This window comes from Pyrus communis, chromosome 2, assembly GCF_041283825.1.
Source record: "Pyrus communis isolate YQ-2024b chromosome 2, ASM4128382v1, whole genome shotgun sequence".
Classification (NCBI taxonomy): Eukaryota; Viridiplantae; Streptophyta; class Magnoliopsida; order Rosales; family Rosaceae; genus Pyrus; species Pyrus communis.
In genome coordinates, this window is record NC_142566.1 from 14,686,375 (window position 1) to 14,691,706 (window position 5,332).

Here is a 5,332-nt window from a genome sequence, read left to right on the forward strand (position 1 = left end):
TTAATGTATATGCAATCATCTAGCATATTTTTCTACAAAACCTTGTGCAGAGACAATTTGATCAAATTTCAAGTACCATTGCCTTGATACTTGTTTCAAGCCATATATTGACTTATTGAGCTTGCATATCATACTCTCTTTCCCCCTTTCAACAAATCCAACAGGTTGCTTCATATAGATATCTTCTTGTAGGTCTCCATTAAAAAAGGTTGTTTTTACATCCATTTGATGTAACTCAAGATCAAAATAGGCAGCTAAAGACATTATTACTTGCATAGAATCTTTAGAGGAAACTGGAGAGAAAGTGTCATTGTAGTCGATTCCCTCTCTCTGAGTAAATCCCTTAGCAACCAACCGTGCTTTACATCTCTCAATTCTTCCATTAGCATCTCTTTTAGTTTTATACACCCACTTGCAACTTATTGGCCTAATTTGAAAGTTTGATTCCACCAATGTCCAAACTTTATTCTTGAACATTGAATCTAACTCATCCTTCATAGCATTGTTCCACATAACTAATTGAGGACTTTCAATTGCCTGAGTGTATGTGAGAGGGTCATCAATGTCACCTATATCGAACTCACTCTCTTGCAAGTACACATAGTCACTTATTGCAGTAGATTTTCGAGCTCTTGTAGATTTTCTGAGTTCAACTGGAGGTGGAAATGATGCTTGTGACTCTCCAAAGGAAATCAATGTTGCAGGCTATGTTAATTGACCAACCTCCATAGTTTTGTCAACTTGAACCCCTAAATCTTCATTCATATCCTCAATGGCCGGTGACAATGGATGAGAAAACAATGGAACCTGAGTGTAATCCATTTCTACTTGGTTATCACCAACTTGATGCATTTCTTCAAATACAAAATTTTCCCTTGACAAATGTGAGACATCTTGATCTTCTAAAAAAGTTGCATTATGTGTTTCTTAAATTCAAGTGTGACTTTGAGGGACATAGAACCTGTATCCTTTTGATTTCTCAGGATAGCCTATGAAGTAACATGACTAAGTCCTTGAATCCAATTTTCTTTCATTAGGATTGTAGAACCTAGCTTCTGCCTTACAACCCCAAACATGGAAATAAGTAAAACTAGGAACTCTCCCATACCATAACTCAAAGTATTCACCTAGCAAATGGACCCTTTTGCTGCCTGGATTTAATGTACCTGCCAAAGTATTCACCTCGCCTATCTAATCTAACAACTTTTATGACCTTCCCTTCCCTTACATAAACATTAAACAAAGTATTTCCAATTTCCTTTTGTTTTTGAAAACCATTTAAAGAGTTAGTTATATGTACTGAGCATCCAGTATCAAACCACCAAGAATCAACAGGTACTTCACAAAGATTTGACTCAACACAGACAAGTACTTGTTCCTTTTCTTTGCTCTTCACATAGTCTTTGAAAATTTCACAGTTGACTTTTAAATGTTCCTTAGTTTTGCACCAAAAACGTTTAAGTTTAAACACATCTTTAGGTTTAGCCTTAAACTTGATAGATTTTCTAGGGGACTCAACTACTTTAGCAGAATTACTGAACTTACTAGAATTCTTAAATGGCTTAGAATTCTTACCGGAACCAGAAAAGCCTCTATTGTTGAATAGCTTCTTCTCATTTGCAGTTTGCACAAAGTTGATATCCTCAATCTCTTTGCCTCTTTCTTGTTTTTTGACGAGCTTCTTCTTGCACACATTGTGCAATCCACTGATCAACATCCCATTTTTTGTCTTGGAGTGTTGTAGGAGATCTTCAACTGGCCATATTTGTTGGGAAGTGCTTGAAGAATCATGAATACTAGCTGCTTTTCACCAATATTTATATCCATTGCATTGAGTCTTTCTGCAGCATCAATCATCTTCATTATGTGATCCCTTATAGAGCCAATTCCCTCCGTCTTATATGTAGTCAATAGAGACATGTACTAACTCACTTCAGCTTTTTCAGATTCTTGAAATTTCTTTTCTATGGCATTCAGATAGTCAACAGCCAAATCATGTTTCTTAATTCCTCCTTGAATTGTATTAGTCATGCCACTCTCTAGAAAAGGCAGTGCCACCTTATTGGCTCTTGTCCATCTCTCATAATCTGCATTTTCAGCTCTAGTGCTCTGATAATTGATGACAGGCTTGGGGTTGTCGATTGCTATATCAAACTCATTCAGGGTTAACAACAAACTAATATCCCTTCTCCACTTTTTCACCAGTGAGGATTGGAATGTTAGCCAAATTAAGGGTCTTCATTGATATTGCAAACACTGAAGAACACAATGAAATCACCATATGAACACTTAGGCTCCTGATTTCTATTCCCAGTCTATTGCACATCATATCATTTGAATCAATTATCCATATACATAACCATAACAACCAGAGGTGATACGTATATATATAGAATATGAGATATGAACAGAATACTTATGTATCCTCGGACAATCATTCCATTTAAATAAAAGGAATTTGTCTCATGCAAAATAAACTCAGCATATCAATTTTAATCTTGTAATTATTTAGAAATTTCTGAAAAAGATCCGGGCCCTAAATGGCTGACTTCCACAGATGATTAGATAGTGAATCCAAACACAAATTTCAGATCACAACAAAACCATATATGTCTACGTTATTCGAATCATGCTAACAAAGAATGTATGCGCCACAAGTATAATTTGAGGAACATCTGGGTTTAGACTTTCCGATTCAAGTTTCAAAGGACATACCATGGAAAAAAAGCATCAGTATCCCGCGGCGGAAGCATTTATTACAGGTATTATAAAACTCAGGCATGGTATGAGCCATCATGAAGCACTCAGATTATCAAAGTCGAAATCCAGAAAGGCAAAGGAAAGACAAAAGATGTGTATCCCAGCCCAGAAAACCCCAATTGAATATAGGTATGAAGTTCTAAGTCTAACAGTCGAGAAATCAAACAATTATATTTAATTAAAACGCACTGTTTTGACTATGCTTAACTTTAAGTCCAGAACCAGTTTCGAAACCTGAAGAAGGAAAAACCACCCCTCCTTCTTTTTTTCTTTGGATTCTATCGATTTTGTTGATTGAATTAAAGAACATGAACCTTAAGCTCTAAGACCACATGTTAACTCTTAAATCCCATGAATGATTCAGTTGCTAGAATCACAATCAAACAAGACATGAAAACATCAATCCATATAATGACTAAAGCATGCTTACCTGAAGAACTTCTGTTGGATGCAGCCATGATCCAATTTGTACAACCTGTGAACTCAGCAGCTCTTCTTCTCTCTGTTAGGATACTTATAGCTCGGACCAAGAATAGGGCTCGGTACCTTGAGAGCATGGACCTGCGATGCAGTGACGGATCCAAGATTTTAAACTCGGGGGTCCCAATAATAAAGGTCAAAAATCATATGCAAAACAATATTACAAATTATAAAATCATAACTCAAGCGTCCATTACGATGTTTCATAAGTTACTAGGAAGTACCTAAGTTATTGATTATCTAATATAGACCACTAAATTTAAAACACCGGTCAAATAAAACTCTCCCCAAACTCCCACTATCTTTCTAACAAAACACACCATTTTTCTCTTTTACTAGTTTCCAAACATCGACCTTCTCTCTCACTAGGAACACAGTTGCCATACCTCCACCGACCGCCTCCCTCCCCATTCTCCCTAAGCCATGGCAGCTCCACCCCCAAATTTCACCAACCCATGATAGATCATATCCATCTTACTAACCTTATGAAGGAAATTTCACCCATAAGAAAAATTACTAAGGTGGTTGAAATAATTTGGGGAAATTTGGGCTTACGTACTGCCCCGCCAGACGACAGAGAAAGGTTGGAGAAGAAGTGGGTGGCACCGATGGATGAGACCATGGCAAAAGCAAGGAGGAGAGAGGCTGGAAGGGTCCCTATTTTCTTTTTTCTCCGTGCGTGGTCATCTTCTCCGAGAAGAAGACAGCCACTGCAACCTACAACCTGCACAAAGACCTCATGCTTGAGTACGAGGGGTCCCCGGAAAATTTCTAGCAGCGATTTAGGATCGCAGACGGGTCCTGGGACCACCCAGGTCCCTATGTGGATCCGTCCTTGCCTACGAGAGAAGAGATTGCCATATATATACATATATCCTTCTCATATTAGAATGTGGATTCCCTATTAGAATTCTTTTCGAAAACAATTTAAGTTTTCCCAATTCATATCAGCTCACTACTACAATAAAATCCTTTATTGACAAGAACTGATATTCATCTTCCTATAAGGCTTTCTTATACCTATTGGACTCAAATAGTTAATGCCCGATCATCAAATCTCATGTTCATATACTTACAATAAGTGCAAAGGGAACATTATAATACCAAATGGGTTGTACTGGAAGGTTAGAGCGAGTTCTGAATTCTGATACTTATGGTTTCCAAAGATAGCTTAGCTCGTTGGTAATGCATTATATAACTTGCACTACAGTTGAATTAAGAGATTCTGCCTATTTAAGGTAAAAATTTACCGCATCAAAAAAGAACAAAGAGATTGATGCAGAGTATGATTCTGAATCAAAATCATAAATCTGTAATGCTAAACTCCTTTCTGAAGTTACTAAGCAAGGACAGAATTTGAAGATATCTTAGTCTCACTTTCTATTCAAATAAGTCTTTTCCTTTTCTTTTGGTCAACTTCCCAGTAATAGCTTTTAATTGCAGGTTTTACTGGAATATATGACCCCTACAAGCGACCAGAGAACTGCTAGGTATGTGTTTGGTGGAATATAAAAACTAATGACCATGTCAGCATGTATCTTCTATTACACATTGCTTAGTTTAGAGACATTATAAAATCACCAGTGTTCTTCTGGTGTATGCAAATCACCCTTCTTTTGTCAGGTAGAAATAGAACAAGAAAATGGAGTTTGCCCCAAGCTTGCAGCCATGGCAGGAAAAGTAGTGTACTACTTGGAGGAGAAAAACTGAATGCCAACAAACGCACATAATGTATTCCAAATCGCTACAACTAATACAACTATTAATTAGCTGCATAGAATAAGCCTGAAAATGAACATATGCACTATTTTCTTTCTATCTAATGATGAACATATTGAGACAAGTTAAACAAAATCAGTTTCATACTTGGGGAGATGATTTGGAAACCTGGTAAGAGGAATTGGGAACCTGTTTTACACCATTCTTAGCCCTTTGGAGATCTATAGTGCCTCCATGTTACTAATGAATACGTACTAAATAGAAGTTGATCAGTTTCATATTCAACAAAATATCATTTTTTACTAATGACACAGTTTTACCTGAGGCCTATTTGTGGAGACTTGAATTGCATCAGTGGTATTAGTTTCTTTAC

At 36.9% G+C, this 5,332-nt stretch overlaps 1 pseudogene; it reads right to left on the bottom strand.

Moving 5' to 3' along the window:
- Window positions 1-1,661: 1,661 nt before the first annotated feature.
- On the bottom strand, window positions 1,662-2,536 carry LOC148698617 (uncharacterized; annotated as a pseudogene).
- Window positions 2,537-5,332: the final 2,796 nt, after the last annotated feature.